Source organism: Oncorhynchus nerka, linkage group LG28 (genome assembly GCF_034236695.1).
Source record: "Oncorhynchus nerka isolate Pitt River linkage group LG28, Oner_Uvic_2.0, whole genome shotgun sequence".
NCBI classification, from domain to species: domain Eukaryota; kingdom Metazoa; phylum Chordata; class Actinopteri; order Salmoniformes; family Salmonidae; genus Oncorhynchus; species Oncorhynchus nerka.
In genome coordinates, this window is record NC_088423.1 from 7,829,436 (window position 1) to 7,842,444 (window position 13,009).

The window sequence follows — 13,009 nt, forward strand, 5'->3', positions numbered from 1 at the left end:
ATTCTTACCCAAGAAGACTCGGGGCTGTAATAGCTGGCAAAGGCGCTTCAACAAAGTACTGAGTAAAGTTTCTGAGTACTTATGTAAATAAGTTTATTTTAATTTTATAAATGAGTGAAAAATTATAACAACCTGTTTTCACTTTGTCGTTATGGGGTATTGTGTGGAGATTGCTAAGGATATTTAATTTAAATTCATTTAATAAATGAATTTATAAAATAATGGCTGTGACGTAACAAAATGTGGAAAAGTCAACAGATATAAATACTTTCCAAAGGCACTGCATCTGCATGGAAATATCGAAATGGATGCATATACATTTCAGTGTTGTTTTATTGACCCCAGGTACTAATGTGCTTGAGTAATCCATTGATTCAAAATTGTTTTTCATACTTCATTTTCTATTGGTCAGGCCCAGATTATCAGGTTTGCTCCTTTTGATCTGGACGTCTGACCACATCAGTTCATCGAATGTGTTCAAATGGAACTAACCGGTATAGAAACTGAACTAAACATGTTGATGTCAGGCATCTCCAGGAGGTTGTAACGTATTCCTCCCAATCTTGGGGTCAAATTCAGCTCAAACTGTAAATTCAACTCACATTGTTCCATCATGTCTTAACCCCTTTACAATACCTGCCTTTCATCAGCACAAGATCAGTCACTCAATACCAGGTCATCAGATCCCAACTGACAGTTTATTGGAGGCTCAGTGGCTTAAAGTATTAGCCAGTAAGAACATGGGGGCAACCGATTGTAAACCACTTGCTGGTCATATGGGGTAAAAGGATCAGATAGAGTTTTCAAGACAAAACACTGCAGTCTCAGTAAGCATTATACTGTAATTCAATGTGTTTAATGCAGTCTGGGATTTCATTACACCAATAGTTCCTAGCAGTGTGTGAGAGTTGTGTCAACTCTCTCCAATAATCTTTCATTTAAAATAATTCCTGCTAAAATGGAGATATGGTGATCTTAAAATGTGTATGTCGTGGAAAAACTATATTTATAGGATGCAAATAGGATTGCCAATTGTTTTCTCATCTTGTTTGTTTGCTGCAGTCTATTCTTTGAGGATGTGAGAGCCATAAGCTATGAGGTTACAGGAGGAGAATGTAGGTGATTCGTTTTTCCCTCAAAAACATTGCCTGTTGTCTCGTTTGAGTCAGCTCACAAATTTGGAAAACAAGACAAAGGTTCTGGTCCAGTGCCATGACTCTGACTGGTTCTGGCCCAGTGAAATTACTCTGACTGGTTCTGGTCCATTGCCATGACTCTGACTGGTTCTGGTCCAGTGCCATGACTCTGACTGCTTCTGGTCCAGTGCCATGACTCTGACTGCTTCTGGTCCAGTGCCATGACTCTGACTGCTTCTGGTCCAGTGCCATGACTCTGACTGGTTCTGGTCCAGTGCCATGACTCTGACTGGTTCTGGTCCAGTGCCATGACTCTGACTGGTTCTGGTCCAGTGCCATGACGCTGACTGGTTCTGGTCCAGTGCCATGACTCTGACTGGTTCTGGTCCAGTGCCATGACTCTGACTGGTTCTGGTCCAGTGCCATGACTCTGACTGGTTCTGGTCCAGTGCCATGACTCTGACTGGTTCTGGTCCAGTGCCATGACTCTGACTGGTTCTGGTCCAGTGCCATGACTCTGACTGGTTCTGGTCCAGTGCCATGACTCTGACTGGTTCTGGTCCAGTGCCATGACTCTGACTGGTTCTGGTCCAGTGCCATGACTCTGACTGGTTCTGGTCCATTGCCATGACTCTGACTGGTTCTGGTCCAGTGCCATGACTCTGACTGGTTCTGGTCCAGTGCCATGACTCTGACAGTGGTCATAGAGGAGGGGGTGGAGGGGGTCGACCTGATGGTGGCTACATCTGGTTTCTAGGCCAAAACTTAATAAACCAGACGGAGGCTGTTTTTGGTCTTCTTTTCCCAGCAGCACTTTGTGTCTACACACTCTGCTGCTTTACAATTTCAAAATGTGAATATGTCAGAATCCTCACCTCATTTTTCTGGGAAGGATATAATATAACAAGCTTACAGAAGTTCTTTTTGGATGACTGCTGAGACAGTGTACAAGCATACTGAGTTTAAACGACTGGTATGAAGTGTACAAGCATACTGAGTTTAAACGACTGGTATGAAGTGTACAAACATACTGATTTTAAATGACCGGTATGAAGTGTACAAGCATACTGAGTTTAAACGACTGGTATGAAGTGTACAAGATTACTGAGTTTAAACGACCGGTATGAAGTGTACAAGCATACTGAGTTTAAACGACCGGTATGAAGTGTACAAGCATACTGAGTTTAAACGACTGGTATGAAGTGTACAAGCATACTGAGTTTAAACGACTGGTATGAAGTGTACAAGCATACTGAGTTTAAACGACTGGTATGAAGTGTACAAGCATACTGACTTTAAATGACCGGTATGAAGTGTACAAGCATACTGAGTTTAAACGACTGGTATGAAGTGTACAAGCATACTGAGTTTAAACGACCGTTATGAAGTGTACAAGAATACTGAGTTTAAACGACTGGTATGAAGTGTACAAGCATACTGAGTTTAAACGACTGGTATGAAGTGTACAAGAATACTGAGTTTAAACGACTGGTATGAAGTGTACAAGCATACTGAGTTTAAACGACTGGTATGAAGTGTACAAGCATACTGAGTTTAAACGACTGGTATGAAGTGTACAAGCATACTGAGTTTAAACGACTGGTATGAAGTGTACAAGAATACTGAGTTTAAACGACTGGTATGAAGTCTACAAGAATACTGAGTTTAAACGACTGGTATGAAGTGTACAAGAATACTGAGTTTAAACGACTGGTATGAAGTGTACAAGAATACTGAGTTTAAACGACTGGTATGAAGTGTACAAGAATACTGAGTTTAAACGACTGGTATGAAGTGTACAAGAATACTGAGTTTAAACGACTGGTATGAAGTGTACAAGCATACTGAGTTTAAATGACTGGTATGAAGTGTACAAGAATACTGAGTTTAAACGACTGGTATGAAGTGTACAAGCGTACTGAGTTTAAACGACTGGTATGAAGTTTACAAGCATACTGAGTTTGTTCAAGGAATTTGAATCGCCTTTTCTTTTTCCGCCTGCTGTAAACATGAAATGTTTGCCTTTTGAAACATGCAAGGTGCTAGTACTTGTTTACTATCTTTCAGTAATTCCTACCACATTTAAGCACAGCTGTACGCCTCAAAGCATAACAAACTGTTCAAACAGTGTGAAGTTTGATCAACAGCGCAGTTAGCAAAGCTCCTTTCATCATCACAAAGGGTTGACAATAGCCTACATGATATTGTAGTGCGTGAGAGCCATTGGCTCTCTACATTAGCCTCCCTTCTGTAGAGGAACTTCATAAATACATTATTGTTGTGTGGTTAATTGTTTGTTAAATGGAATTATTAAGGACAGTGAACTCAAGGAGGACAGGGCAATTCTAAAGGCTTTCTTTCATGATTTCAAGTGGATACTGTCCACACAATTGAAAAGCCTGGACCCAATTATGTTGGTGGTGGTTGAAAGAGATGGCAGTTTGCCAAGGCCAGTACAAATGATCTGCTGCCAGTCTCCCTGGGCTAGGTCTTTTGACCTGTTCATTTAACACACACACACACACACACACACACACACACACACACACACACACTAAACCAAAACAATAAAAAATGGTTAAATAAGCTATTACATCTTCAGTGTTCTTTTTACTCCATCCAAATGACATGGCAACACATGTATTACACTATCTTCAAAACTAGGGGGCCTTGCAATGTGAGTTATGTCTGGCCGATATCCTTTTTTTAGTTCCTCGGCCATAAAAAAAAACATTTATGTGAAGATCCTGGTTCCTCCCTTGGTTATATAACATCATATAACTGGTTGAGTTGTAATTGTGCCTGAAACGCCCTCCCTTTTGGCCTGTTTCAGAATGCATGTTGCCCTGGCCGTGCTGTGTCATTACAGTTTACAGAGTACCGAGCAAATTCATTCTGTAATTCTAGGAGGGAGAAAGAGAGCAGTTGGAAATGTTCTGAAAATACCCTTTCTCTACATGGTAATGGGTCTTTATCTAGACTACTTGTTACTGTGGCTTAGTTTAGAGGCAAAACATGCCTGCATTAAAGGACTTGTGTTTCCTACTGAGCCTATGGCGTTTCAGATGCAATGTATTACAAGAGTAAGCAGGCATTGACCATTCAAATAACACAATGACCTTTACACATGATGCATACCTGAACAGTAAGGTTAACAGATAAAAGCTGTTACAGACAAAAAAGGAAAGAAAAATATGATTTGAGGGGAAATTAAGAGTTAACTTAAGCAGTTATACAAAATGTATCTCCAGCACATCCGGTATAGATGAGGCTAGCAGATGGGGTAGTCCAGCCACCTGTTACTCTCCTCCTCATGGAAAGGATGAACAGCCATATGTTACTCTGTTACTCTCCCCCTCATGGAAGTGATGAACAGGCATCTGTTACTCTCCTACTCAGCGGAATGATGAGCAGCCATCTGTTACTCTCCTCAGGGAAATGATGAACAGCCATCTGTTACTCTCCTCAGGGGAATGATGAACAGCCATCTGTTACTCTCCTCAGGGGAATGATGAACAGCCATCTGTTACTCTCCTCAGGGGAATGATGAACAGCCATCTGTTACTCTCCTCAGGGGAATGATGAACAGGGCCTTTTTCTCATCCAACATTTGGAATTGATTAAAGGAGCACACACACACTACCTGTTTTGTGGTTATTCCAACCACTAGTAACTTTAACAGCCCAAACATTGCCTCTCAGATCCAATAACTAGCTGTGCTAACTCCCCATAAACAATCACACATACTGAAATTGTTTGCCACAACTATGGGTCCAGTCTCTTGAACAGCACACACTGTGTATATGCAGAATTTCAGGGTCGGGTTTTGAGGATAACCAGAAATGCCTGATGTGGACCCAGTTAAAGACGTCATGTGGTGTCTTGTTTGCTCTTATGTAGACTTCTACCAGAGTGATCTGAGAGTGGACTCAAGAGATATCTATTTTTGTAAATAACAGCTGGTGCACGATATCTGAGAGTTGAGTGACTTCCGGAGCCGACAGAGATGGCCGACTCGCTTCGCGTTCCTAGGAAACTATGCAGTTTTTTGTTTTTTTTACGTGTTATTTCTTACAGTGGTACCCCAGGTCGTCTTAGGTTTCATTACATACAGTCGAGAAGAACTACTGAACATAAGAGCAGCGTCAACTCACCATCAGTACGACCAAGAATATGACTTTCGTGAAGCGGATCCTGTGTTCTGCCTTTCACCCAGGACAACGGAATGGATCCCAGCCGGCGACCCAAAAAAACGACTTCGTAAAAGGGGGAAACGGAGCGGTCTTCTGGTCAGACTCCGGAGACGGGCACATCGTGCACCACTCCCTAGCATTCTTCTCGCCAATGTCCAGTCTCTAGACAACAAGGTTGATGAAATCCGAGCAAGGGTAGCATTCCAGAGGGACATCAGAGACTGTAACGTTCTTTGCTTCACGGAAACATGGCTCACTGGAGAGACGCTATCGGAGTCGGTGCAGCCAACTGGTTTCTCCACGCATCACGCAGACAGAAACAAACATCTTTCTGGTAAGAAGAGGGGCGGAGGCGTATGCTTCATGGTTAACGTGACGTGGTGTGATCAAAGAAACATACAGGTACTCAAGTCCTTCTGTTCACCTGATTTAGAATTCCTCACAATCAAATGTCGACCGCATTATCTACCAAGGGAATTCTCTTCGATTATAATCACAGCCGTATATATTCCCCCCAAAGCAGACACATCGATGGCTCTGAACAAACTTTATTTGACTCTTTGCAGACTGGAATCCATTTATCCGGAGGCTGCATTCATTGTAGTTGGGGATTTTAACAAGGCTAATCTGAAAACAATACTCCCTCAATTTTATCAGCATATCGTTTTTGCAACCAGGGCTGGAAAAACCTTGGATCACTGCTATTCTAACTTCCGCGGCGCATATAAGGCCCTGCCCCGCCCTCCTTTTGGAAAAGCTGACCACGACTCAAATTTGTTGATCCATTAGAACGTGCGTTGAAGATGTCGTTCCCATTGCAACGATTAAAACATTCCCAAACCAGAGACCGTGGATTGATGGCAGCATTCGCATGAAACTGAAAGCCCGAACCACTGCTTTTAATCAGGGCAAGGTGACCGGAAACATGACCGAATACAAACAGTGTAACTATTCCCTCCGCAAGGCAATCAAACAAGCTAAGCGTCAGTATAGAGACAAAGTAGAATCTCAATTCAACGGCTCAGACACAAGAGGTATGTGGCAGGGTCTACAGTCAATCGCGGATTACAAAAAGAAAACCAGCCCCATCACGGACCAGGATGTCTTGCTCCCAGGCAGACTAAATAACTTTTATGCCCGCTTTGAGGACAATACAGTGCCACTGACACGGCCCACAACTAAAACATGCGGACTCTCCTTCACTGCAGCCGACGTGAGGAAAACATTTAAACGTGTCAACCCTCGCAAGGCTGCAGGCCCAGACGGCATCCCCAGCCGCGCCCTCAGAGCATGCGCAGACCAGCTGGCTGGTGTGTTTACGGACATATTCAATCAATCCCTATCCCAGTCTGTTGTTCCCACATGCTTCAAGAGGGCCACCATTGTTCCTGTTCCCAAGAAAGCGAAGGTAACTGAGCTAAACGACTATCGCCCCGTAGCACTCACTTCCGTCATCATGAAGTGCTTTGAGAGACTAGTCAAGGACCATATCACCTCCACCCTACCTGACACCCTAGACCCACTCCAATTTGCTTACCGCCCAAATAGGTCCACAGACGATGCAATCTCAACCACACTGCACACTGCCCTAACCCATCTGGACAAGAGGAATACCTATGTGAGAATGCTGTTCATCGACTACAGCTCGGCATTTAACACCATAGTGCCCTCCAAGCTCGTCATCAAACTCGAGACCCTGGGTCTCGACCCCGCCCTGTGCAACTGGGTACTGGACTTCCTGACGGGCCGCCCCCAGGTGGTGAGGGTAGGCAACAAAATTTCCACCCCGCTGATCCTCAACACTGGGGCCCCACAAGGGTGTGTTCTGAGCCCTCTCCTGTACTCCCTGTTCACCCACGACTGCGTGGCCATGCACGCCTCCAACTCAATCATCAAGTTTGCGGACGACACAACAGTGGTAGGCTTGATTACCAACAATGACGAGACGGCCTTCAGGGAGGAGGTGAGGGCCCTCGGAGTGTGGTGTCAGGAAAATAACCTCACACTCAACGTCAACAAAACTAAGGAGATGATTGTGGACTTCAGGAAACAGCAGAGGGAACACCCGCCTATCCACATTGATGGAACAGTAGTGGAGAGGGTAGTAAGTTTTAAGTTCCTCGGCGTACACATCACAGACAAACTGAATTGGTCCACCCACACAGACAGCATCGTGAAGAAGGCGCAGCAGCGCCTCTTCAACCTCAGGAGGCTGAAGAAATTCGGCTTGTCACCAAAAGCACTCACAAACTTCTACAGATGCACAATCGAGAGCATCCTGTCGGGCTGTATCACCGCCTGGTACGACAACTGCTCCACCCACAACCGTAAGGCTCTTCAGAGGGTAGTGAGGTCTGCACAACGCATCACCGGGGGCAAACTACTTGCCCTCCAGGACACCTACACCACCCGATGTCACAGGAAGGCCATAAAGATCATCAAGGACAACAACCACCCGAGCCACTGCCTGTTCACCCCGCTATCATCCAGAAGGCGAGGTCAGTACAGGTGCATCAAAGCTGGGACCGAGAGACTGAAAAACAGCTTCTATCTCAAGGCCATCAGACTGTTAAACAGCCACCACTAATATTGAGTGGCTGCTGCCAACACACTGACTCAACTCCAGCCACTTTAATAATGGGAACTGATGGGAAATGATGTAAAATATATCACTAGCCACTTTAAACAATGCTACCTAATATAATGTTTACATACCCTACATTATTAATCTCATATGTATATGTATATACTGTACTCTATATCATCTACTGCATCTTTATGTAATTTTTTATTTTACCTTTATTTTACTAGGCAAGTCAGTTAAGAACAAATTCTTATTTTCAATGACGGCCTAGGAACAGTGGGTTAACTGCCTGTTCAGGGGCAGAACGACAGATTGTCAGCTCGGGGATTTGAACTTGCAACCTTTCGGTTACTAGTCCAATGCGCTAACCACTAGGCTACCCTGCCGCCCCGGCAGATGTATCACTAGCCACTTTAACTATGCCACTTTGTTTACATTCTCATCTCATATGTATATACTGCACTAAATACCATCTACTGTATCTTGCCTATGCCGCTCTGTACAATCACCCATTCATATCTTTATGTACATATTCTTTATCCCCTTACACTTGTGTCTATAAGGTAGTAGTTTTGGAATTGTTAGCTAGATTACTTGTTGGTTATTACTGCATTGTCGGAACTAGAAGCACAAGCATTTCGCTACACTCGCATTAACATCTGATAACCATGTGTATGTGACAAATAAAATTGGATTTGATTTGATTTGATCTAAGGAAGTCTCGAGCTATTGCTCGCCTGAGATAGAGTATCTCATGATAAGCTGTAGACCACATTATCTACCTAGAGAGTTTATCTGTATTTTTCGTAGCTGTTTACCATCACAGTCAGAGGCTGGCACTAAGATAGCATTGAATGAGCTGTATTCCACTGTAAGCAAACAAGAAAACGCTCACCCAGAGGCGGCACTCCTAGTAGCCGGAAAATTTAATGCAGGGAAACTTAAATCCGTTTTACCAAATTTCTATCTGCATGTTAAATGTACAACCAGAGGGGAAAAAAACTCTGGACCACCTTTACTCCACACACAGAGATGCATACAAAGCTCTCCCTCGCCCTCCATTTGACAAATCTGACCATAATTCTATCCTTCAGATTCCTGCTTACAAGCAAAAAAATTAAGCAGGAAGCACCAGTGACTAGATCAATTAAAAAGTGGTCAGATGAAGCAGATGCAAAGCTACAGGACTGTTTGGCAAGCACAGACTGGAACATGTTCCGGGATTCTTCCGATGGCATTGAGGAGTACACCACATTAGTCATTGGCTTCATCAATAAGTGCATTGATGACATTGTCCCCACAGTGACCGTACGTACATACCTCAACCAGAAGCCATGGATTACAGGCAACTGCACGAAGCTAAAGGCTAGAGCTTCCACTTTCAAAGAGCGGGACTCTAACCCGGAAGCTTATAAGAAATCACGCTATGCCCTCCGACGAACCATCAAACAGGCAAAGCGTCAATACAGGACTAAGATTGAATCGTACTACACTCGTCAGATGTGGCACGGCTTGAAAACCATTACAGACTACAAAGGGAAGCACAGCTGCTCAGTGACACAAGCCTACCAGACAAGCCAAACTACTTCTATGCTCGCTTCGAGGCAAATAACACTGAAACATGCATGAGAGCACCAGCTGTACCGGAAGACTCTGTGATCACGCTCTCCGCAGCCGATGTGATTAAGACCTTTAAACAGGTCAACATTCACAAGGCCGCAGGGCCAGATGGATTACCAGGACGTGTACTGCGAGCATGCGCTGACCAACTGGCAAGTGTCTTCACCAACATTTTCAACTTCTCTCTGTCCGAGTCTGTAATACCAACATGTTTTAAGCAGACCACTATAGTGCCTGTTCCCAAGAACACTAAGGTAACCTGCCTAAATGACTACCGACCCGTAGCACTCACGTCTGTAGTCATGAAGTGCTTTGAAAGGCTTGCCATGGCTCACATCAACACCATTAACACCAAACCCTAGACCCACTCCAATTTGCATACCGGCCCAACAGATCCACAGATGATGCAATCTCTTTTGTACTCCACACTGCTCTTTCCCACCTGGACAAAAGGAACACCTATGTGAGAATGCTATTCATAGATTACAGCTCAGTGTTCAAAACCATAGTGCCCTCAATGCTCATCAATTAGATAAGGACCCTGTGACTAAACACCTCCCTCTGCAACTGGATCCTAGACTTCCTGACGGGCCGCCCCCAGGGGCCTCTCAGAGGTGCCTGCTGTCCTCTCATGTACTCCCTGTTCACTCATTACTGCACGGCCAGGCACGACTCCAACACTATCTTTAAGTTTGCCGATGACACAACAGTGGTAGGCCTGATCCCCGAACAATGACGAGACAGCCTATAGGGAGGAGGTCAGAAACCTGGCCGTGTGGTGCCAGGACAACAATCTCTCCCTCAATGTGATCAAGACAAAGGAGATGATTGTGGACTACAGGAAAAAGAGGACCAAGCATCCCCCCATTCTCATCGACAGGGCTGCAGTTGAGAGCTTCAAGTTCCTTGGTGTCCACATCACCAACAAACTAACATGGTTGAAGCACACCAAGTCGTGAAGAGGGCATGAAAAAACCTATTCCCCCTCAGGAGACTGAAAAGTATTGGCATGGGACCTCAGATCCTCAAAAGGTTCTTCAGCTGCACCATCGAGAGCATCCTGACTGGTTGCATCGCTGCCTGGTATGGCAACTGCTCAGCCTCCGACCGCAAGGCACTACAGAGGGTAGTGCGAACAGCCCAGTGCATCACTGGGGCCAAGCTTCCTGCCATCCAGGACCTCTATACCAGGCAGTGCCAGAGGAAGGCCCTAAAAATTGTCAAAGACTCCAGCCACCCTAGTCATAGACTGTTCTCTCTGCTACCGCACGGCAAGCGGTATCGGAGCGCCAAGTCTAGGTCCAAGAGGCTTCTTAACAGCTTCTACCCCCAAGCCGTAAGACTTCTGAACATCTAATCAAATGGCTACCCAGACTATTTGCATTGACCCCCCCCCCTCTTTTACACCGCTGCTACTCTCTGTTGTTATCATCTATGCATTGTCACTTTAATAACTCTACCTACATGTACATATTACCTCAACTACCCGGTGCCCCCACACATTGACTCTGTACCGGTACCCTCCTGTATATAGTCTCGCTATTGTTATTATACTGCTTAATTACTTGTTACTTTTATTTCTTATTCTTATCCGTATTTTTTTAACTGCATTGTTGGTTAGGAGCTCGTAAGTAAGCATTTCACTGTAAGGTCTACACCTGTTGTATTCAGCGCATGTGACTAATACAATTTGATATGATGTTTTCCTCATTTCACCCATCTTGTATTTATACACTGTATTCAAAGAAGAGCATTAGTAGGTATGGGGTATTCAGACTAAGTCCTCACTGTTGCCTTTCTCTGTCACGCAAAGAGAAACAAGTGGATCATAACTTCCTGCTAGTGACGACCTGGCCAGCAGCCCAATTACTTTTCAACATCCATCCAGACTTGAGCCTCTTAGAAGTCACAGCTTTACTTGATCTGCCAAGTCCCTCTGTTCTGCTTGCAGCTCTATGCACCACGTTTGCAACTCTGGGATACCGTTTGGCTTTTCTGCAGGTGTGCTGTACAGCTACTCTAGCAAATCTATCAGGCCACCGGTATCTCTCCCCCACTCTTTAAGAAGTTATGGAACTTGTCTTGCGGGACTTTCTTCATAGGTGATTGTGGGCATCAGTGTGCATACGTCAAAACATGTTATCTGTACCATCTAGACATCTGTCACATTTATTCTGTTCTAAGTTGAGGCAGTTATTTGTCATGTGGTTTTGTATGTTTGGGCAAGACCTCTACACATTGCACCGCCAAGACCTCTACAAATTGCACCGCCAACACCTCTACACATTGCACCGCCAACACCTCTACACATTGCACCGCCAACACACACACATTGCACCGCCAACACACACATCTTTGCAATATGAAACAATCACAAAAAAGTGGCCTTAAAATGTCTCAGTCATTATGCAGGGCCAGCTGCGGGCTGAGAAAAAAAGAGCAGGCTGTCAGACTACCGAACGTTTTAGTGACTCACACAGACGCCAGATGAATTGGCCTAACGGCTCATAGAGTTGTGACTACAAGTGAAAGCATAAGAGGTCTTTCCAAATCAACTTGTTTCTTCATATTTCCATTTCAACTGCATAAACTCTCCTTATTGAACTACATTTCTACAATATTGACCTAAGCACAACTGTATATGGATTCTGTTAGTACAATTAAACTATCCACTATTGAGCCATAGTTGGTCGATCAATCGAGCATTAAGGTGTAATAACTACGTAATTACAAAACTCACAAAGGAAAAGAGCTTCAGAGGCAAAGCCAGAAACAAATTCATTCCAATGTAACAAACACAAAATCCAGCATGTATACCAAATATTATTTATTTTCCAAAGGTATCAAACTACAGACAAACGGGATCTTTGTCCTAACATGACACTGAATGCAAGCTGTTATTTCACCACAGCGCCATCCCCCACAGAGCCCTGAACAGAGATCCTTGAACCTCCACGTTTGCTGGAAGTCATAGCTTACTTGGAAATACACTGAGTGTACAAAACATTAGGAACACCTGCTCTTTCCATGACATAGACACAACTGTGGGAAGCACTGGGGTCAACATGGTGACAACTTGTTGAGTCCATGCCATGATGAATTGAGGCTGTTCTGAGGGCAAAAGGGGGTGCAACTCAATATTAATGTTTTGTCCACTTAGTATAGTACAAGAGTATAGTACACCATGTGATTTGCACTGTTACAAAGAGAAGCATTTGAAGAAATGCATCGTCGTAAAATGCATTCGTATTGATGATATACAGTACCAGTCAAAGGTTTGGACACAACTACTCAATCAAGGGTTTTTCTTTATTTTTACTATTTTCTACATTGCAGAATAATAGTGAAGAGATCAAAACTATGAAATAGCACATATGGAATCATGTAGTAACCAGAAAAGTGTTAAACAAATCCAAAATATATTTAAAAATTTAGATTCTTCAAAGTAGCCACCATTTGCCTTGATGACAACTTTG